This window comes from Pongo pygmaeus, chromosome X, assembly GCF_028885625.2.
Source record: "Pongo pygmaeus isolate AG05252 chromosome X, NHGRI_mPonPyg2-v2.0_pri, whole genome shotgun sequence".
Lineage (NCBI taxonomy): Eukaryota > Metazoa > Chordata > Mammalia > Primates > Hominidae > Pongo > Pongo pygmaeus.
Genome location: NC_072396.2, coordinates 129,922,549 through 129,946,429, shown reverse-complemented (window position 1 = coordinate 129,946,429; position 23,881 = coordinate 129,922,549).

Here is a 23,881-nt window from a genome sequence, read left to right as displayed (position 1 = left end):
CTTCAGTTTATTAGTAACTTTAGACCCACTGATCCCAACTGGGAGGGTCCAGAAGACACACCATTCACAAATACCTTTCAAAATAGATATGTGAAGGGAGAACCTGCATCCTTGAAGAGCTCTATGATTGCTCTTCTCTGTATGTCAGATCTTACAATGGGAACCACAGTCATTCAACTGGAAAATTTAAAAGCAATGGGAATATTTGGATCCTGAGGTGGCAGGGGCCAAGTGGCAGCACTTAACCATCAAAGGCAAGGTGGGTGTAGTTGCCATAATGAACAGCAGAGGCAAAGCAGCAATCATAAAAGTCTGACTCGTGTAGAGCTCTGGAATTGGCTAATTAATCATGATGCTCCTAGAAGTGAAATTGATAAGAAGCCTACTACATTCTCACTTAATTTGTATAAGTAGAAACTTCCAGGTCAAGTGGACAAAAGACTAATTTGAATTATAAAAATAGAGAATCAGAGAATCATGGCCCCTCAATCAATTTCCAGACTTGAACCAGTTTGTACACCCAGAACCCCTTGAATGAAGAAGAATCCAGTCCCCTTGAGGAAGGACCCCACTACGTTACTGACAGTTTATACTGTTAATTTTTCTCCCATCCTTCCACAAGAAGACCTCTGGCCTTTTAGCAAGATAATTGCATGGTGAAAAAGAAATGATCAGACCTTTGGAGACTACTGGACACTGGCTCTAAACTGACATTAATTCCAGGGGACCCAAAACATCATTGTGGTCCTCCAGTCAGAGTAGAGGCTTATGAATGTTAGGTAATTTATGAAGTTTTAGCTCAGATCTGATGTACAGTGAGTCCAGTGGGTCCCTGGACTCATCCTGTGGTCACGTCTCCAGTTCCAGAATGCATAATTAGAATAGACGTACTTAGCAGTTGGCAGAATCCTCACACTGATTCCTTGACTGGTAGAGTGAGCACTATTATGGTGGGAAATGCCAAATGGAAGTCATTAGAGCTGCCTCTACCTAGAATAGTAGTAACTCAAAAACAAATTACATCTCCGGAAGGATTGCAAAGATAATCGCTCCCATCAATGACTTGAAAGATGCAGCGATAGTGATTCCCACCACATCCCCATTGTGCACTCTCCTATTTGGCCTGTGCAGAAGACAGATGAATCTTGGAGAATGACAGTGGATTATAGTAGGCTTAATCAAGTTGTGACTCCAGTTGCAGCTGCTGTACCAGATGTGGTTTCACTGCTTGAGCAAATTAACACGACTCCTGGTACCTGGTATGCAGCCATTGATTTGGCCTTTTTCTCCATTCTTGTTTATAGGGCCCATCCAAGCAACTTGCCTTCAGCTGGCAAGGCCAGCAATATACCTTCATTGTCCCACCTCAGAGGTGTATCAATTCTCTGGCTTTATGTCTTGTTCACAGAGGTATTGGTTGCTTTTTCACTTCCACAAGATATGACACTGGTCCATTACATTTATGACATTATGTTGATTGGACTCAGTGAGCAAGAAGTAGCAAACACATTGGACTTGTTGGTGAGACATTTGCATGTCATGGGACAGAAGATAAATCTGACCAAAATTCAGGGACCTTCTACCTCCGTGAAATTTCTAGGGATGTGGGGCCTTTCAAGATATACCTTCTAAGGTGAATAAGTTGTTGCATTTGACCCCTTCTAAAACCAAGAAAAAGTAAAATCAACTAGTGGGCCTATTTTGATTTCAGAGGCAACACATTCCTCATTTGGGTGTGCTATAACAGGTCATTTATCTAGTGACCCAAAAGGCTGACAGTTTTGAGTGGGATCCAGAACAGGAGAAGGCTCTGCAACAGGTCCAGACTGCTGTGCAATCTGCTCTGCCACTTGGGTCATATGACCCAGCATTTCCAGTGGTGCTTGAGGTGTCAGTGGCAGATAGTGATGCCATTTGGAGCCTTTGGCAAGCCCCCATAGGTGAATAACAGCAGAGGCCTCTAGGATTTTGGAGCAAAGCCCTGCCATCTTCTGCAGGTAACTACTCTCCTTTTGAGAGACAGCTCTTGGCCTGTTACTGGGCCTTGGTAGAAACTGAACATTTGACTGTGAGTCACCAAGTTACCATGTCACCTGAGCTGCCTATCATGAACTGGGTGCTCTCTATTCCATCTAGCCATAAGGTTGAGCATGCACAGCAGCATTCCATTATAAAACAGAAGTGATATGTATGTGATTGGGCTTGAGGAGGCCCTGAAGGCACAAGTAAGCTACATGACAAAGTGGCTCAAATGCCCATGGTCCCCACTCCTGCTACTGTGCCTTCTCTCTTTCTGTCTACACCAATGGTCTCATAGGGAGTTCCCCATGATCAATTGACAGAGGAAGAATACTAGGGTCTGCTTTACAGAAGGTTCTGCATGATATGCAGGCACCAGCCAAAAGTGGACAGCTGCAGCACTACAGCCCCTTTCTAGGACATCCCTGAAGGAAAGTGGTGAAGGGAAATCTTCCCAGTGGGCAGAATTTGGATGGTTCACCTGGCTGTGCACTTTACTTGGAAGGAAAAAATGGCCAGATGTGCAATTATACACTTATTCCTGGGCTATAGCCAATGATTTGGCTGGATTGTCAGGGACTTGAAGGAAGCATGATTGGAAAATTGGTGACAAATAAATTCGGGGAAGAGGTATGTGGATGGACCTCTTTGAGTGGTCAAAACCTCTGATGATATTTGTGTTCCACGTCAATGCTCAGCAAAGGGTGACCTTGGCAGAGGAGTATTTTAGTAATCAAGTGGATAGGATGTCTCGTTCTGTGGCCACCACCCATCTTTTTTCTCCAGGGACACCTGCCATCACCTAATGGGTTTATGAACAAAGTGGCCATGGTGGCAGGGATGCAGGTCATGCATGGGCTCAGCAACATGGACTTCCACTCACCAAGGTTGACGGGGCTATGGCCACTGCTGAGTGCCCAATTTGCCCCCAGCAGAGACCGACACTGAGCCCTCGATATGGCACTATTCCTTGGGGTGATCAGCCAGCTACTTGGTGCAGGTTGATTATATTGACATTGTCCATCTTGGAAAGGGCAGTGGTTTGTCCTCACTGGAATAGACACTTACTCTGGATATGGGTTTGCCTATCCTGCACACAATGCTCCTGCCAAGATCACCATCTGTGGACTCACAGAATGCCTTATCCATCATCATTGTATTCCACACAGCATTGCCTGTGACCAAGGCACTCACTTTACAGCTAAAGAAGTGAAGTAGTAGGCTTATGCTCATTGAATTCACTGAGCTTACCATGTTCCCCATCATCCTGAAGCAGCTGAATTGATGGAACTGTGGAATGACCTTTTGAAGTCACAATTACAGTGCCTCCTAGGTGACAATATTTTGCAGGGATGGATGCTAAGTTCTTCAGAAGGCTGTGTATGCTCTAAATCAGCATCCAATATATGATACTGTTTCTCCCATAGCCAGGATTCATGGGTCCAGGAATCAAGGGCTGGATGTGGAAGTGGCACCAATCACCATTCCCCCTAGTGACCCATTAGCAACATTTTTTCTTTGTTCCCATGACATTATGTTCTGCTGGCCTTAAGGTCTTAATTCCAGAGGGAGGTATACTGCCACCAGGAGACACAACAATCTGATCTGATAGTTCAGATTGCCACCTGGCCACTTTAGGCTCCTCCTACCTCTAAGATGACAGTCTAAGCAGGGAGTTACGGTGTTGGCCGGGGCAATTGACCCAGACTATCAACATTAAAGCAGTCTACTACTCCACATTGGAGGAAAGAAAGAGTATGTGTGGAATACCAGAGAAAGAGGTTTAATGGACTCACAGTTACACATGACTGGGTAGGCCTCACAATCATAGTGAAAGGTGAAGGAGGAGCAAAGGCATATCTTACATGGTGGCAGGCAAGAGAGTGTGTGCAGGGGAACTGCCCTTTGTAAAACCATCAGATCTCCTGAGACTAACTCACTATTGTGAGAACAGGGTGGGGGAAACCACCACAATTCAATTATCTCCACCTGGTCCCTCCCATAACACGTGGGGATTATGGAAACTACAATTCAAGATGAGATTCGGGTGAAGACACAGCCAAACTATATCACTGGGTTAATGTTATTTCTTATACTTTATGTGGCCACATTGCTTCAGAAAATGCCCAGCAATTTGACAGAGCAGGCAACAGTGAATAAGTATTGTGACAAATTATTTAAACTAGATCTTCTTTCTTCATTGATGGATAGTCAGCTTTTCTAAAACCACTGACTACTTCTAAAAAAATTAAAATAAAAAAAAACAGAAATAAACAGAAGCAAGGAACCAAACAGACATTCATTTTTCCTTTTAACTTAATCTCAACTTTCAACTTCTACCTGAGCACAAACATATATAGCCACCTTTCCCTCCTTTGTCTCCTCTTTTTCCACTGGTCTTCTCCCTTTCTCCAACCTCCCTCAACCCCTGCATTTTTTCATTCTTCTTCTTGACCTGGGTCCAAAGTCACAATTTAGTAATGGTGGTGAGGGTTTAAGATCAAAGAGAGTAAGAGGCACCCCCCCCACACACACACACACAATTATGTGATTTATCTTGAATTCAGAGACTGAGGGCCCTTACTGAAGTCTACTACTTTTGATGCACTTGTTGAATGATACAAAGTGTTTTTCTATATGCCTGTTGCCACTACTAATGATGAGTATTTGAAAAGATTTGCCACTATCTTATTCTTCATATTTATCCCAATGCCTAAAATGCTGTTGAAATTTAATACACAATCAAAAAATAAATAAGATGACTTTTCCAAATAACTGAATTTGTTTCCCCTTTAAACTACAAGAAGAAAAGTTATTTTAAGCTATATTTTAAATGAAAATCTTCCTAAAATGTATTGTATCCCTCATTTTTAACAAAGAAAATATCAAACACAAGAGACTATGTTACATCGGTCATCTTGGTTAAAGAGCATATGTTATGGGAGCAGTAAACTGGGCCTGAGTCCTCATTTTTCCACTTACAGTTCTCATGGCCTCCAACATGTTACTTAACACTTCTAAGGTTCATTTTTCTCATCTGTAAAATGTCAATAATAGAAGTACACATATAATAAAAGAAATTATGGATTCAAACTTAGTCAATAAATGAAAAGGGCTTAGAAAAGTAGTTGGCATATACTAAGTGTCTCACAAATATTAGTTTTTATTGTCTTTACTCTTTCTTAATGACTCAGAAACATCAATATAAATATCAGTTTCATGTTCTTCTTTAATAAAGTGGCATTTAGAAGCTATTGAGATATGTAAAGGTGTTTACCCTTATATTAAATAACCTCAAACTACTGAGGTTTTAGAAACCTTATGTGTATCATTTTCCTATTATCTTCCTTCCTATCAACAGACTTTTCTTGCTAATAATAATATGTCTGCCATAGCATCTCAACTCCAATTTTTTAAATTTTTATTTCAAAAACTTTTGGGGTATAAATGGTTTTTGCTTACGTGGGTAAATTGTATAGTGGTATTAATAAAATAAGACTTTAGTGCACCCATCACCCGAGTAGTGTACCTTGTTCCCAAATGTTTTTTATCCCTTAACTCCCTCCAGCCCTTCCTGCTTCTAAGTCTACAATGTTTATTATACCACTCTGTATGCATTTGTTTATCCATAGCTTAGCTTCCACTTATAAGTGAGAACATATAATATTTGGGTTTGTATTTCTGACTTACTTCACTTAGAATAATGGCCTCCAGCACCATTCAAGTGGCTGCAAAAACAATATTTCATTTTTTTTTCACTGCTCAGTAGTATTCCATGGTGTATGTACACCACATTTTCTATATCCACTCATAAGTTGATGGGCACTTAGGTTAGTTCCATATCTTTGCAATTGTGAATTATGGTGTGATAAATTTACCTGTGTAGGTGTCTTTTTGATATAATGACTTCTTTTCCCTTCACTAGATACCCAGTAGCAGGACTGCCAGATTGAATGGTAGATCTACTTTTAGCTTTTTTGAGAAATCTCCCTACTGTTCTCCATCGAGGTTGTACTAATTTATATTCCTATCAGCAGTGGATAAGCATTCACTTTTTACCACATCCACACCGACATCTATTGTTTTCTGACTCTTTAATAATGGCCCTTCTGGTTAGGGTAAGGTGGTATCTCATTGTGGTTATAATTTGCATTTCCCTGATGATGAGTGATGTTAATCATCTTTCATATGTTTGTTGGTCATTTGTATATCTTCTTTTGAGAAGTGTCTATTTATGTCATTTGCCCACATTTTAATGGCATTATTTGGGTTTTTCTTGCTGATTAGTTTGGGTTCCTTATAGATTCTGGATATTACTCCCTTGTCAGATACATAGTTTGCAAATATTTTATCTCATTCTGTGGGTTGTCTGTTTATTCTGATGATTATTTATTTGCTGTGAAGAAGACTTTTAGTTTAATTAAGTCCCATTTATTTTCATTTTTGTTGCATTTGATTTTGGGCTCTTAGTTATATATTCTTTGCTTAGGCTAATGTTCAGAAATGTTTTTCCTAGGTTTTCTTCTAGAATGTTTATTATTTCAGGCATTGGACTTAAATGTTTGATCCATCTTGAGTTGATTTTACTAGATGGTAAAACATAAGAATTCAGTTTTATTCTCCTACTGGCTCTCCAGATTTTCTAGCATGATTTATTGAATAGGGTATCCTGTCCCCACTGTTTATTTTTGTCAACTTTGTTGCAGTTCATTTGGGTGCAGGCATGTAGATTTATTTCTGGTTTCTCTAATTTGTTCCATTGATTTATATGTCTATTTTTTTCACACTACCATGCTCTTTTAGTTACTAAAGCTTCATAGTGTAATTCGAAATCAGATAATATGATGCCTCCAAATTTTGTATTTTTGCTTAGGATAGCACTGGCTATTCAAGCTCTTTTTGGTTCCATATGAATTTTAGAATTGCTTTTTTCTAATTCTGTGAAAAAAAATGATGTTGGTACTTTGAATGGAATTGCATAAAATCTGTAGATTGTTTTGGGTGGTATGGTCATTTTCATATTGATTCTTCCAATTCATGAGCATAGAATGTATTTCCATTCATTTGTGTTATCTATGATTTCTTTCATCAGTGTTTTGTAGTTCTCCTTATAGAGATCTTTCACCTCCTTTGTTAAGTATACTCCTAGATATTTTATTATTTTATAACTATTGTAAAAGGAATTGAGATCTTTATTTGATTCTCAGTTTGGTCATTGTTGGTGTATAACAATACTACTGATTTGTGTATATTGATTTATAACCTGAGACTTTACTGAATTCATTTATTAAATCTAGGAGTCTTTTGGTAGAGACTTAAGACTTTTCTAGTCATAGGATCATATCATTAGCAAACAGAGAGTTTAACTTCCTCATTTACAATGTGAGTGTCCTTTATTTCTTTCTCTTGCCTGATTTCACTGGCTAGGACTTCCAGTGCTAGGTTGAATAGAAGTGATGAAAGTGGGCATCCTTGTGTTGTTCCAGTTCTTAGGGGGAATACTTTCAACTTTTCCCCATTCACTGTGATGTTGGCTGTGGGTTTGTCATAGATAGCTTTTATTATTAATATTTTGAGATATGTTTCTTTCATGCCTAGTTTGTTGATAATTTTATCATAAAATGATGCTGCACTTTATCAAATGCTTTTTCTGCTTCTATTGAGATGATTATATGGTTTTTATTTTAAATTCCTTTTATGTGATGAGTCACATTTACTCACTTCTGTATGTTGAGCCATCCCTGCATCCCTAGGAGGAAATCAACTTGGTCACAGTAAATTATCTTTTAGTTGTGCTCATTGATTTGATTGGCTAGTATTTTGTTAAGGATTTTTGGATCTATATTAATCAGGGATATCTGTCTGTAGGGTTGTTGTTATTGTTGTTATGTCCTTTCCTGGTTTCGGTATCAGAGTAATACTGGCTTCATAGAATGAGTTACAGAGGATTTCCTCTTTCTCCATATTTTTGAATAATTTCACTAGAAGTGGTACCAATTATTCTTTGAATGTATGGTAGAATTTGGCTGTGAATTCATCTGGTCCGGGACATTTGTTTGTTGGCAACTTTTTTGTTGCTGATTCAATCTCACTTCCTGTTTTTGGTCTGTTCAGGATTTATTTTTCCTCCTGATTCAATCTAAGAGGTTTGTATGTTTCTAGAAATTCATCCAGTTCCTCTAGATCTTCTAATTTGTGGGCATAGCGGTGTTCATAGTAGTCTCAAATGATCTCTTGTATATCTGTAGTGTTGATTGTAATGTCTCCATTTTCATTTTTAATTGAGCTACTTGGAATCTTCTCTCTTCTTTACTTGGTTGATCTAACTAAAAATCTATCAAATTTATTGATCTTTTCAAAGAACCAAGATTTTGTTTCATTGTTCTTTTGTACTGGTTTTTTGTTGTTGTTTTAATTTCATTGAGTTCTGCTCTGTTCTTTGTTATTTATTTTTTTCTGCTAGCTTTGGGGCTTTTTTGTTCTTGTTTCTCTAGTTCCTTAAGGTGTTATGTAAGGTTGTCAATTTGTGATCTTTCAGACTTCTTGATGTAGGCATTTAGTGCAATAAATGTTCCTGCTAGCTCTGCTTTTGCTGTATCCCATAGGTTTTGCTAACTTGTGTTACTATAATCATATACTTTAAATTTTTTTTAATTTCTATCTTGATTTCGTTGTTAATGCAAAAAGCATCCATGAGTAAATTGTTTAATTTCCATGTATTTGTGTAGTTCCTTTTGGAGTTGATTTATAGTTTTATTCTACTGTGATCCTAGAAGATACCTAATATAATTTTGATTTATTTAAATTTATTCAGATTTGTTTTGTGGCCTATGACTTTTAGTCTATCTAAAAGAATGTTCCGTGTGCTAATGAGAAGAATATATATTCCGTAGTTTTGGGGTAGAATGTTCTGTAAATATCTGTTAGGTCCTTTTGTTTTAGAGAGAAGTTTAAGTCCACTGTTTCTTTGTTGACTTTCTGTCTCCATGATGTGTCTAATACAATCAGTGGAGTGTTGAAATTTTCCACTATTATTGTGTTGCTGTCTATCTCTTTTCTTAAACCTAGTTAGTATTGTTTTGTAAATCTGGGAGCTCTAGAATTAGGTGCATATATATTTAGGATTTTAATGTCTTTTTGGTTGGATTGACCTTTGATCATTATATAATGACCTTCTTTGTCTTTTTTTATTGCTATTTTAAAGTCTGTTTTATCTGATATGAGAATAGCTACTCCTGCTTGCTTTGGTTTCCATTTGCACGAAATATCTTTATATGCCCTTTGATCTTAAGACTATAAGGATTCTTACGTATTAGTTGAGTCTCTTGAAAACAGTAGATATTTGGTTTGTGATATTTTATCCATTCCACCAATCTGTATCTTTTCAGTGGAGCATTAAGACTATTGACATTCAATGTTAATATTGAGACGCGAGGTACTGTTGCAGTCATCATGTTGATTGTTACCTAGATATTTTGTTTTCTTCATTGTGTTATTATTTTATAAATCTATGAGTTTTATGCTTTAAAGCAGTTCTATTCTGGTGCATATGAACCTTTCGTTTCAAGCTTTAGAACTCCTTTTTAGCATTTCTTGTAGGGATGATCTGGTATTGAGAAATTCCCTTAGCATTTCATTTGCTTGTCTAAAAAAACTATTTTTCTCCATTTATAAAACAATTTTGCTGAATACAAAATTCTTGGCCATAATTTATTCTGGAGGCTAAGACTAGGACTCCATTTTTATCTGGCTTGTATTGTTTCTACTGAGAAGTCTGCTATTAGTCTGATAGCTTTTAAATTATAGGTTACCTGACACTTTTATCTCACTGCTCTTGGAATTTTTTCCTTCACATTGACTTTAGATACCCTGATACATATGCTTTGGGGATTTCCTTTTTGCAATGAATCCCTCAGGATTCTTTGTGCTTCTTGTATTTGGACATCTAAACCTCTAGCAAGGCCAGGCAAATGTTCCTCAATTATTAGTTTTCTAAACTTTTTGCTTCTTCTTCTTTCTCAGGAATACCAATGATTCTTAGGATTGGCCATTTGACATAATCTCATATTCTTTGGAGACTTTATTTATTTCTTATAATTCTTTTTTCTTTATTTTTATCAGATTTGGTTAACTTAAAAGCCTGTCTTTGAGCTCCCAAAATCTTTCTTCTACTTGGTCTTGTGTATTGTTAGACTTTCCACTGCATTTTGTAATTCCCTAAATGTGTCTTTTATTTCCAGAAGTTCTAATTGGTTTTTCTTTAAAATTTCTATTTCTTTAGAATTTTTTTAAATTTATAACCTGAATTTTTTTCTTTATGCTGGTTTTCACCTTTCCCTTGTATTTCCTTGAGTAACTTAATAATCAACCTTTTGAAATCTTAATCTGGTATTTCAAATGTTTCATCTTGTTTTAGATCCATTGCAGGCATATTACTGTGATACTTTGGGGGTGTTATATAATCCTGTTTTGTCGTATTGCCAGAATTATTTTCCTTGCTCCTTCTCATTTAGGTACTCTTTCTTCTAATTATTCTTAAATGTATTTTTTTATTTTGAATTTTGTTAAATGTATATTCGCCCCCCCCCCAACAAAGGATGTGACTTTAATTTGTATCGTTTATTGTAGCCTAATTCTGCTCTTGGTGCTTGTAAGGGTGGGACTCTGTATGAGTTCCTTGGCTGTAGAGAGTCTTTGTATGACGACTTTCTCAGATGTTGGTTATAGTAGTAATTTGCTTGATGTGTGAGCAAGTTCACTGTCTTATGTGTGGTTGGAATGCCAGAGGTCTCTTGAAGCTTATCTCATTCTTCAGTAGATGAATTTATTTATTTATTTATTTACTTATTTGTTTATTTATTCCCAGTATTTTATTTACTGAGCTGAACAATTCAGGCTTTAGACCTGCAAGGAAGTTGTCCACAAGTAAAAACGAGATGTGGCTAAAGCAGGTGGGTAAATTTAGGACCCAATGGTGGGCAGAGGTCCCCACCGTGACAGAGGTGGCTGGGGAAGCTTTCAGTGAAATACACTGAGATCTTTTCAGGGGAAAATTAGAGAGCCTCCTCAGCTCCCATGCTGGGACAGCAGAAAAGCAATTCACCTCCCAGTCACACTCCTAACCCGGTGTAATTGCTGTTCAGATTAGCAAACTACTTCTTTTCATTTGCAGGAATGCTAATGTTTTATGCAGAGAGTGATTGTGACTCCTCCTCCTTCAAGCCTGAACTTAGAGGGCACTCGTCCTGTGGGAATGCAGTAACCTGAAGTGTTCCAGAAGGGCTACCTCCAGGTACACCTGTGCTGAGCTCTCATGGGAGAAGCCCCAGCTGGGTCTGCAGTGGTGGATGAGGGGCAGAGGAAATCTCTCTCCATGAACCTTCACAAGCTCCAGGACTGCCTGACTGCTGAGGTGACGCTTCATACTTACCCTACGGAGCACAGCTTTGCACCTGTGCCTCTGCTGAAAGAAACTTCTCACAAGAAGAAATTTGGGGGACTCAAGGCCTGCCATCTAAATTTTTTGGCCCATGGGGTGATCCCTTGATGTGATGCACTCTCCCTTCCCCTAGGAGTAGAAGTCCCTAAGCACCAGACCACTTTGGGTGCTTCAGCTCCTCTGGGTCTAGCTACCCAGTGGGGCTGCCTCACTCCAGGCTGGTGCTTGAGAATGTTTGCAAGAAATCTAATGATGTGATCTGTCCTCAGAGCAGATACCAACACCAGCTCTGATGGGGGTGGCAGGGGAGCAATGTGGATTCTGTGAGATTATTTGGTTATAAATAGCGTTAGTGTGTTGGCTTTCTCAAATGCCAGTTGTAGTAGTAATGAACTGGTCACATGGACAGACTCAGGACCTCATATTTAGCCAGGGTGATGCAGGCAACGGTGATAGCTGAGGTCATGCACAAATTGTCTCCTTCCTGCATGCTATTATCATGCTTGCAGATGCTATAATGGACCATGTCAGTTGGGCTTCAGCCAGAAGGTGGTGCTTGCAAAAGAGCACCAGCTGCAGTGGTAGCAGTAGGATTTGTGCTTGCCCTTATGTTACCCAGGGGAGGTACTCTGGTGACTCAGGCAATGAGGAGGGTCATAGAGCTCTGAAATTTTCGGTCCTTTGTGTTAAGCTTCCTTGTGTTAAGCTGATTTAGTGAGTGGTGGGGAGTATATGAGAAGCAGTTTCAGGACGGACTTCACATGCATTCCCAGATTCTATCAGGGATGGAGGAAAGCCATTCCTGATTCTACCTTACAGGGACCTCATAGAAATCAGCGAGCTAACTCGCTGTGTGTGGAGGGGCAAATCCAGGTGGGGGATGTGTCAGGCAAGTCCATGCTCTGTTTCTCCACAAGTGGGCAAAATCAGCAGCCCTGGTGTGGATGAGAGAGTGATTCTCTTGCCACAGGGCTAATGTTCCAGGGATGATTGAAGCTGCCTCTGCTGCACAGAAGAGCCTGTACAGGTATTGGGGAGCATCAGGTGGCAGTAAAACCCACATAGCTCCCATGCACTTGGCAAGGCAGGTTTTGCCCCCATAGTATTCCACTAGCAGCAGCTCGCTAGGTTCCAGACAGTCTACACTCAGAACTCAAAACTGCACCAGGCCATAAGCTTTCCCTGAGGAAACAGTCATCACAGCTTTCAGGTCATGACCCTTCTGGTCTGTCTGCAAGGCGGGAACATCCAGCTCCTGTGCCCATGGCTGCAGCCTACTTCCCACTCTCCCCTTGGTTCTGGCCAAGGAGGTTTGTCCCCACTTGAGATCTTATCACAAATCTCAGTTAGGAGCTTCTCTCTGTGTATGAACACCACCTAAGTTAGCTCGCTGATTTCTATGAGGTCCTTGTAAGGTAGGATCAGGAATGGCTTTCCTCCATCCCTGATGGAGACTGGGAATGCATATAAAGTCCGTCCTGACACTGCTTCTCATACACTCCCCACCACTCACTAAATCAGCTACAGCACTGAGTAGGGTTAAGGCCTTCCCCTGTGGCCTGGATTTCCAGGCTCCCCAGTGGGAGTATATATCCTGGAGACACTTTATCCTCCTCTCACACTCTGGGGACTTAGTAGTTTTCATCCTGGCTCACAATATAGGCTGCAACCCAATGCTTCCATCAAAGGATCTCTTGAGGAATTTGTTTAGCATTTCTAGCCTCACTTTCTTCATATTAAAAAAAATTATGGAATAATAAAACCTATAGGATTAAAGGTTATGCAAATAAATAGAGTGCCAATAAACAACAGAGCTCAATACACAATAATTGTTAAAGTTTTCTCTCTTTCCATTCATAATTGTTTTTAGATTGCCCCTGAAATATTTAAATGTTTTAACTTTTCACAACTTTATATTTTAGCCTCTGAGATAACTTTATTTTGGTTTATAACAAATCTAAATACTTTAGTGTATTGGTAATGCCTCAATAAAATAAATTATCACAGTCTGTTATTATTTTGTAATCTCTACTTTTAAAATAAGAAGAATATTACATTTTTAATCCAACATATTTAAATTATATACAGGTATTTTAGTAAAGGAAGAATTCGAACTTTCATCCCTTTGATTCTTTGCCTTGATTTGAATAATTTGAATGGTCCTGATTTGTCAGTTCATCCCCATCCACTATGTATTCTCCTTATAGTTTTCTTTGTACAGTCTCCATCTGTCTCCAAATCTATCTTGCATTTTTCAAATAAATATTATAAATTATAGGTATTTTAGTTAAACAATGGAATCTTAATAATAAAAGAAAATAAGATAAGAGTAGAGGAGCGCTATATAAAATGAATGAATGCCATGCCAACTAATATAACACCAATGGTTGATCTGATTTTTAAGGAAGCAATAAGCATACAGTTTATATAATGTGCTTTCTCCATTGCTTGATATGGCCATTTTTCAATATTCATGTATAAGAGGTGATATCTAATGCATATAGCAGGTTATTGATTCTAATTTAGATCACAGCTTTCCATTCTTGGAACCATAAACTACAATATTTATCATTATGTCACATTCAAAACACACTGGACTACCTTTTTTTATACATTTCCAAATCTAGGCTAAATTGAGGCAGAGCTGTTTCTTTCATTCCCCTGGGGTAAAGGCTGTCTTAAAATTTAAGGTTGGACAAGGAAAAGAACTGATATATTATGACTCGATGGCCACCTCTATCTGATTCGTTACTCTCTATGTTGTGATGTCTACACTTTAAACTTCTCATTATTTGTCCTCTCAAATGAAATATATCTTTCAGATTTCTAGAACATATTTAAAATTAATTATTAGTCCTCTAATATTTGAAAGTAGAGTTTCTCCTAGCTCAAATTCATTACTGATTTTGCTGTGTCACCCAAAGGTTAATTATTAAAATGACACTTTAATTATAGTGAAACTGGTTCATTTATTAGAAGTGAGGAACAAAAACGCCAACAGACAGATCAGAACTCCAAAAATATTAATTTTTGATTTTTTTTCCCACAGGAAAAGGTATATTAATTTGGAAATGTATGCAAAAAATAAACTTCAAGTGTTATTCTTATAGCAGTGGACATTCATGAAGGCAATGATACCTGACATTGTGGTTCCTTTTTAGGCATTTAATAACTTGGATCATTAAACATCATTCACTCTCTATTTTTCATGGCTCCTCAAGCTAGTCATAAACTCCATAGAAAGGAACATGAACAATGGAATTATTGCCTAATTGTAGTTACAATCTTTTTTCTCCTGTTTAACATGTAGGTATAGAACTAATATCAGAAATGTTATTATTTCCAGTACTTTTGTAGTGGTTGATACCATCAGTGAATTATTTTTAAATCTGTGCTTTATAAAAGAAGATTCCTACATATGTAAATTGGGTACATTGTGTTGCATTTTTTTTTTTTTTTTTGAGATGGAGTCTGGCTCTGTCGCCCAGGCTGGAGTGCAGTGGCGCGATCTTGGCTCACTGCAAGCTCCGCTTCCCGGGTTCCTGCCATTCTCCTGCTTCCGCCTCCCAAGTAGCTGGGACTACAGGCGCCCGCCACCATGCCCGTCTAATTTTTTTGTATTTTTAGTAGAGACAAGGTTTCACTGTGTTAGCCAAGATGGTCTCGATCTCCTGATCTCGTGATCCACCCACCTCGGCCTCCCAAAGTGCTGGGATTACAGGCATGAGCCACCGTGCCCAGCCGCTGTGTTGCATTTTTTAATTTTTTTGGAGAATATACAGAAAGTTACCAAAATCCATGTTAAAATGCTAATTCAAAACTAAAACTTCAACAGTATTGAAAAATAACTGAACTAGAAAGCTGCATTTGAAATAAATTTGCTTTCTGATATTTAATTAGCTTAGTTTATATTTACTGATTTTGAATGTTTATTTTCCAATGGCCAAATCAGTAAAACAGAAGTATGTATTCTATCCTTTTAATGGTTAAATATTTAATGTTCATTGTAATAATAAAACTTATGCTACTTTTAAATTACTTGTCTTTCATGGTGCCATTTGATTGTCCTAGAATAAGGGGGGTTCTTTTTTCTATTGATAGTTTTTGGGTTAGACTCTAGACCACAGATAATTAAATGCAGCTCACAGGCCACAGTCATCTCACACATACCTATTATATATGTGTTTCTGTGTGTATATACATATATGTGTGCATATACACATATATATAATGTGTGTGCATATATATACGTACATAATTTTTTTAAAAAATCCAATTAATTAAAAACACTTAAAATAGAATTCTAGAAGAAAACTAAGAGAAACCTTTGTGAACTTGGCTTAGGCAAAAATTTATCAGATACAACGTTGATAGCTCAGTCATTGAAAGAAAAAAATGACACATTGGACTTTATCAAAATTAGCAATGCACACTTTTCAAAATATAATGTTAGAAGAATAAAAAGACAGGCCACAGACTTGAAAATGCTTTTAAAGTCATAAATCTGACAAAGAACTTGTATGCAGAATTTATTAAGAATCCTTAAAATTGAATAGTACAAAAAACCCCAACATCCTAATTTCAAAAATGGGCAAAGGATATAAAAAAAAAACATTTTACAAAATAAGATATACATATGGAAAATAAACATATAAAATTATGTTTAACATAATTAGCCATTAGGAAAATATAAATTAAAACCACAATGAGATATTACTACACACATATGATAACATAATAGCTTAAAAAATATCTGGCAATACCAAATGTAAGGATGTGGAGCCACTGTAACTATCATGCATTAAATGCATCTCAAAACATTTTTCTAGTAGAAATTTCTTGTATGGCTAAACATGAGCTTGCCACAAGACCCAGAAACATCACCCTAGGTGTTCACCCAAATGAATAAAAAACTAAATTCACACAAAAATCTCCATATGAATTTGTACTAGTAGTAAACATTCCCATGTAACAATTTGATTTGTAGTTTCATCTCTTCATTGGTGGGAGGGCTCTGAACAAGCATTCATAAGGAAATGCAGCTTGAGTGATGGTGATGGTGTTGATAAAAACTACATTTATTTAGCACTTAATATCTGTAAAATATTTCACTTAAATTTCAATTATCACAATAATCTTGCAAATTACATAAGTATTATTAACCTACATTCACAGAAAAGAAAACCAAATTTTGGAGAAGGTAATGTAGTTAAGTTTCCACAGCATCACAGTTACCACTTAAACACAGATCTGTTTCTTTCCAAAGAACATTTAGAAGTGATCACCACAGGTCAGTGACTCATAGCCTTTTTTTTTCTATTCCAACACATATGTGGGATAGATCTATTCCCATCAGTAACTGGAACAGTGTTCCCATAGTAACAAGGGGAGAAGTATGTGTCAGACTATCCAAGGGAAGCATAGCTTGAAAAAAGCAGATACTTTTGAAATACTTGAGGGCCCCTCTTAAAACGAGAGAAACATGCCTCTCACTTCCAACCTCCTTTATGGAGACTAACTGACATAATGGTCAAAATTAATATAAATGTCCTTGTCTAAATACATCTACAACTTGCAAACCCTTCTTATTTAATTATACCACTACTTTTTATAATAGAGATTTAAAAATGTTTACATAAAGTCATTTATCTGATAGAAAATGTGTTAAAATTAGCTCAATTAGAAATGAAAAAGAAGACATTGCAACTGAACACAGAAATACAAAAGATCATCAGAGACTATTATGAACAGCTATATGCTCACAAAGTAGAAAACCTAGAGGAACTGGGTAAATTTCTGGAAACATACAACCTCCCAAGATTGAACCATGAAGAAATTGAAAACCAAACATAACAATAATGAGTAGCAAGATTGAATCAGAACAGAGACAAGATAGCTGACTAGACACAGCTGGGAGGGACTTCTGCCTTCAAGGGACTGGGACATTGAGAAGACTGGTGCACTCCTAGCACATCTTCAGAGCAAAGGCATCGAGAGTGGGCAGAGGCAAGACACAGATGGTGGGCTGAAAGAAGAGGATGCTGAGAACCCTGCAAGGGGCTACCACACACCAAGACTTGTTCTTAGATGCAAATGACTCCTTAGGAATGGGTGAGTTGAGCAGGCAAAGAGCAACTCACCTCTCCAGGAGCCTATGGAAACCTACCAGCAGTAGACTCCACAACACCCATGGACGCTCAAGCTGGCAGGGAGAGCTTCTTAGAGAGGTGATAGGGGCAGAATTCCAGCCTGTGCGAAGCCCAGAGGGTTTGGTGTGGAGGTGTCTGTAATGGAGCACAGCAAGGGATGCCTATCCTTCAAGGCTCACCTTTCTCCCTTAGCAGACTTTAGCCTTAGTGAAACAGCTGCACCTGAACAGTGATGGGTGGTATTTCCCATGAGAGAGGGCCAGTCTGACCTAAGCATCCCTTGGTCTTCTGGCCTCTCCCAAAGCCCCAGCCTAGCTGTGCCTGCTTGTAGTGTACCCTTGGATGCCCAGGCAGGGTACATCATAGCTCCTGCACTGACAGATCATACTTTAGCACCCCCATGGATGTGCACCAGCCCACTCTTGCCCTCCACCCACAGCAGCCTCCCTGGAGCTGCTTTGTCTGCACACACTCACCCATGACCAACCCCCACATCACTTTGTCTTCATGTGTGGGTGCGGGTGGACTTGGCTCCTATTCCCTGACAATGCACATGTGCATGTGCACCTGCCATGCCCTCACAGCTCCCCACGTGAGTGCACACTGCCTCATCATCCCCCCATTCTGCTTCCATTGATGTCAGAGCATTCAAAGGCATGAACATCATCAGTCCCATGTCCACTAGCTCATTGCCCCAACATCGACACTGCCACCAGCCGAAAACTACACAAGGAGAACAGTGGACCCACCTACACCCCAGTGGCGGCTTCTGCCCATGTGAACATGCACACAAAGGATGCACACAGTCTGCGCACACTGGCACCCCGTCCCCATGCTAACACCACCACTGGCACAAATGCACATGGATACTGGCAGAGACCCTTACCCCCCATACCATGCTGCCACCACCACCATGCAAATGCCTGCAAAGAGGCCAGCAGGCCTGCACCTGCCAGTACCTTGCTGTAACCGATGACTGCGCACCCTGTCATGCTGCCACTGCTGCCATCATGTGGAAATGAGGATGAATCTATGAATCCCAGGGCCACCACCCTACTAAGCACTGTAGCTGACACCACCTATTGGAATGTTGTGACCAGCAGCACAGGAACAATTCAACCCCTCCAGCATGGTAGGTTCCTAACCTTCAGGGGCCAAAGAACAAAGCCAAGGGCTTGATATCAGTCCCCTAGATTAATAGTACACAATCCAGGAGTCCTTAGCTGAGCCTTGGCCCCTAAAATCCTCCAGAAGTGAATCCAGTTGACTGAACCCCCATCCTACCACATTAACACCCCCAAAAACAACAAACAGGATTTTTAAAACCCCAAACATCAGCAATCTCAGTAATTAAAGGAATATCAGCCCACAATGGTGACAAAGAACCAGTGCAAGAACTCTGGCAACCCAAAAAGCCAGTGTCTTCTTACCTCCAAACAACTGTATTAATTCCCAACAATGGTTCCTAACCAGGCTGAGATGGATGAAGTGACAGAAATAGAATTCAGAATATGGATAGGAATGAAGTTCATCCACATACAGGAGATAGTTGAAACCCAATACAAATAATCTAAGGATTACCTAAGAAATAGTAGTTACAGTAAAAAACAAAGAAATAAAAAATAATAAGAAATGAGTAATCTAAGGCTTACCAATAAAATCAAACAGGAGAGGATAGACAAATGGCCATTATAAGAAAAAAAACTTATCTGATAGAGCTGATAAACACTCTACAAGTATTTCATAATGCAATAGCAAGTATGAGCAGCAGAAATGACCATCTGAGGGAAGAACCTCAGAGCTTGAACATCGGCTTTCTAAAATAACTCAGTCAGAGAAAAATAAATAAAAACTATAAAGAAGAATAAACAACACCTCCAAATATATAGGATTATGTAAAGAGACCAAATCTATGACTTATTGATGTGCCTGAGAGACAAGGAGAGAAATCAAGCAACTTGGAAAAAATATTTCATGATATTGTCCATAAAAATTTACCCAACCTCACTAGTGAAGCCACCATTCAAATTAAGGAAATGTAGAGTACCCCTGAAAAATACCACACAAGGAGAGAATTCCCAAAACACATAGTCATCAGATTCTCGAAGGTTGAAAGAAAAAATTTTAAGGGCAGCTAAAGAAAAGGGACAGGTCACCTACAAGGGGGACCCCATTAGGCTAACAGTGGATCTTTCAGCAGAAACCCTACAAGCCAGAAGAGATTTGGGACCTATATTCAGCATTGTTAAAGAATTTTCAACCAAGAATTTCATATCTGGCTAAACTAAGCATTATAAGCAAAGGAAATATAAGATCCTTTTCAGACAAACGAATGCTAAAAGAATTCATTACCATAGGACCTCAGACCTGCCTCACAAGAGGCCCTGAAGGGAGTGCTAATTATGGAAAAGAAAGACCATTAATGACCAGCCATTACAAAAACACATGTAAGTACACAGACCAGTGACACTATAAAGTAACCACATAAGCAAGTCTGCATAGTAACCAGCTGACATCATGATAACAGGATCAAATATACAAATATGAATATTAACCTTGAATATAAATGGGCTAAATGCCCCAATTAAAAGGCATATAGTGGCAAGTTGCATAAAGAAGCAAAACCCATGATATGTTATCTTCAAGAAACCCATCTCACATGCAATGACACACATAGACTCAATGTAAAGAGATGGAGAGAAATCTACCAAGCAAATAGAATACAGAAAACAGCGAGGGTTGCAATTCTAATGTCAGAGAAAACAGACTTTAAACTAGCAAAGATCATAAAAGACAAAGAAAAGCATTACATGATGATAAAGTGCTCAATTCGCAAAGAAGAACTAACTATTCTAAGTATATACACACCCAACACAGAAGCACCCCAATACCTAAAGCAAGTTCTTAGAGACCCAGAAATTTAGATAGCCGCACAATAATAATAGGAGATTTTAACACCCCAATGACAGTATTAGACAGATCATTGAGACAAAAAACTAAAATAACATATTCAGGACTTTAACTTGACACTTGATGAAATGGACCTAATAGACATCTATAGAACTTCCACCCCAAAACAACAGAACGTACATTCTTCTCATCTGCACATGGCACATACTCTAAAATTGACTATATAATTGGTCGTAAAACAACCCTCAGCAAATATAAAAAATATATAATTATACCTACCACATCGTGGACCACAATAGAATAAAAATTGAAATCTCTGCTAAGAAAATCACTCAAAGCCATATGATTAAATGAATATTAAACAACATGCTCCTGAATGACATCTAGGTAAATATTGAAATTAAGGCAAAAATCAATGAATTATTTGAAACTAGTGAGGACAAAGATACAACATCTCACAATCTCTGGGATATAACCAAAGACATGTTAAGAGGGAAGTTTATAGCACAAATTCATACATCAAAAAGTTAGAAAGATCCCAAATTGACAACCTAACATCACATCTAGAGGAAATACAGAAGCAAGAGCAAACTAACTCCAAAGCTAGCAGAAGACAAGAAATAATCAAAATCAGAGCTGAACTGAAGGAAACTGAGTTCCAAGAAACCATATGAAGATCAATGAAACCAGGAGCTGGTTGTTTGAAAGAATTAATGAAATAGATAGATGATTATCTAGACTAATAAAGTAAAAAAGAGAGACGATCCAAATAAACACAATCAGAAATGACAGAGGGGATATCTCCACTGACCCCACAGAAATACAAAAATCCTCAGGGTCTACCATGAACACCTCTATGAACACAAACTAGAAAACCTAGAAGAAATTGATACATTCCTGGAAACATACAACTTCCCAAGATTGAACCAGGAAGAGATTGAATCCCAAAACAGACTAATAACAATTTCTGAAATCAAATAATTAATCCAAAGCCAACTAGAAAAATCCCAGGACCACACAGATTGACAGCTGAGTTCTACCAAACGTATAAAAAAGGCTGATACAATTTCTCTTAAAACTATTGCAAACAATTGAGGAGGAGGGACTACTTTCTAACTCATTCAATGAGACCAGAATCATTCTGATATCAAAACCTGGCAGAGACCCAATAAAAAAGAAAACTTTAGGCCAATATTCTTGATGAATATAAATGCCAAATATACTCAACAAAATACAAGCAAACAAAACCCAGCAGCACATCAAAAACGTAATCCACCACAATCAAGTAGGCTTTATCCCTGGGATGCAAAATTAATTCAACATACACAAATCAACAAATGTGATTCATCACATAAACAGAACTAAAAACACAAACTACATGATCATCTCGATAGATGCAGAAAAGTATTTTGATAAAATTCAATATAACTTCATGTTAAAAATTCTCAACAAACTAGGCATTGAAGGGACATACTTCGAAATAATAAAAGCCATCTATGAAAAATACATAGCGAAAATAATACTGAATAGGCAAAAGCTGGAAGCATTCCCCTTGACAACAGGAACAAGGCAAGGATGCTCTCTCACACAGCTTTCATTCAACATAAAAGTGAAGCCCTGGAAGGAAATCATGGCCAGAACAATCAGTCAAGAGAAATAAATAAAAGGCATCCAAATAGGCAGACAGGAAGTCAAACTATCCCTCTTGGCAGACAATATGATTCTATACTTGGTAAACCCTCTACTCTCTGCCCAAAGGTTTCATGATCTGATATACAACTTTGTATTTAAAGTTTCAGGAGACAAAATCAATGTACAAAAATCAGTTGCATTCCTATACACCAACAACAGCCAAACTAAGAGCCAAATCAAGAACACAATCCAATTCACAATAGCCACAAAAAGAATAAAACCCTTAGGAATACAGCTAACCAAGGAGGTGGAAAATCTCTACAATGAGAATGACAAAACACTGCTTAAAGAAATCAGAGATGACACAAACAAATAAAAATACATTTTATGCTCATGGAGAGGGAAAATTAATATTGTCAAAATGGCCACACTGTCCAAAGCAATGCAGAGATTCAATTATATTTCTTTCTTTTTTTTTTCACTATTTTCACAACATACCCATGTAACAGTCTAGCACATGTAACTCCTGAATATGGTTGTTTTTTTTTTTATTTTGAGACGGAGTCTTGCTCTGTTGCCCAGGCTGGAGTGCAGTGGCACGATCTTGGCTCACTGCAAGCTCTGCCTCCCAGGTTCACGCCATTCTGCTGCCTCAGCCTCCCGAATAGCTGGGACTACACGCGCCCACCACCACACCCGGATAATTTTTTTGTATTTTTAGTAGAAACAGGGTTTCCCCATGTTGGCCAGGCTGGTCTGGAACTCCTGACCTGAAGTGATCTGCCCACCTCAGCCTCCCAAAGTTCCAGGATTACAGGTATGAGCCACTGCACCCAGCCCTGAATCTGTTTTTTAATGCTAAAAAAAAGAGAACAATGCATTAAAAATAATTACTGGTTTAAGTTTTTGAATTCACGATGCACAAATGTGTAATTTTGTGGCATGAATAACTAAAATAGGTTGAGATAGTGCTGAGAATAAGCCAAGTTTGTGTAAGTTATTGAAAGTAAGCTAATATAAATTCAAATTAGAGTGTTATAACTTTAGAATATTAAGTGTAATCCTGATGGTAACTACTAAGAAAACAGTTATAGAATATCCACAAAATAAATTAATGAGCAAATTATAATATTTTACTATAAAATATCAACTAAATACAAGAAATAGTAATGCAAGAAATTAGAGACAGAAAAACTATGAGGCATATAGGAAACAAATAGCAAAATGACAGATGTCCCTCTCTTTTTTATTAGTAATTACTTAAATGTAAATGGATTAAAACTTTCCACTAAAATAAAAACAGAGATAAGCAGAATGGATTATAAAAACGTAATTTATATATATGAAAAAGAAATTCAGTTTAGATTCAAAGAAACTCACTTTAGATTCAAAGACACTAATAGGTTGAAAGTGAAAAAAATGGAAAATTATATTCCAGGCAAAGAGTAACCAAAAAAGAGCAGGGATGATTGTACTAATATCAGATAAAATGGGCTTTAAATTAAAAAATATATATATAAGCAACAAAGAAGGACATCACCTATTAATAACAGTTTCAACACAAAAAATATAAAGCTTATAATCACTTGCATACTTAATAACAGATCATCAAAATATATAAAGCAAAAATTGACAGACTTGGAGGGAGAAATACACATTTCTACAGTTATAGTCAGAAAGGTCAATATCCCACTGTCAATAATTTCTACAATTATAGTCAGAAAGGTCAATA